The sequence below is a fragment of the Alexandromys fortis genome, unplaced genomic scaffold (genome assembly GCF_014885135.2).
Source record: "Alexandromys fortis isolate MF-2015 unplaced genomic scaffold, M_Fortis_MF-2015_v1.1 scaffold_4, whole genome shotgun sequence".
Lineage (NCBI taxonomy): Eukaryota > Metazoa > Chordata > Mammalia > Rodentia > Cricetidae > Alexandromys > Alexandromys fortis.
This window is the reverse complement of record NW_026067944.1, coordinates 24,031,493-24,032,322: the sequence shown is the minus strand read 5'-3', so window position 1 is coordinate 24,032,322 and position 830 is coordinate 24,031,493.

Sequence of the window (830 nt, the reverse complement as noted above, 5' to 3'; positions counted from 1 at the left end):
TTAATCCCTGGCTCCTGCTCAGTTGGCTTTTTACATAACCATAGGACCACAATGGGCTGGGCCCTCCTGCATCAATAAACATGACAATCCCTCATAGATGTATCCATGACCAACCTAATCTAGGCAAACCCTCGGTTGTGGTTTCTTCAGATTTCTGGCTGTGTCAATTAACAAGTAGATGCGCAGGTCTGTATGCTATTTATTGTACTCTTGCAGTCGTATCTAACCTGGCTAGCACCCATCAGAAGAACCTTAGGAGACTTGAAACCTTAGATTGACTGAAGTAGTCTCCGAGCTGTTGAAACATAGGTTCTATTCCTGATGGCGGGGTTGTCCACTGCGCGTATGTCTTCTCAGGCCCTCACTGGTGAACCTTTGTTTCTGTGATTGCTTAGGATCGGAGAGAAATTTCTAGTGCACACCTGCATAAAACATGTGTATAAGTAATATATAATTATGCCACTGGCATCCCCAAACCATATGGTTCACTCCTAGCCATTGGCCAATTACCACATGTCTTTCTTTTACAGGATGCAGAAATAAAAAACAAAGAAGAAACATTTGTTTCAAAGCCGCTCCCTGTCATTGGAGGTGACATAAAGGCTGGAATTTTAATTACAGATGAGGGTACCATTCTCATTAGCCAGTAACTAGGCCCTTGGCTACACATGCATTACTTTAGGAGGAGGAAGTAGAAGAACTAAAAAGGGGTGACTAAAGGGGGCATCGTGTGTGATTATAAGAATTTAAAAATATTTGAAAGCTACAAAAAAAAAAAAGGATCATTTGCACACAGGTAACTGTAGACTCTAGAAGTTAGGAAGAACCTC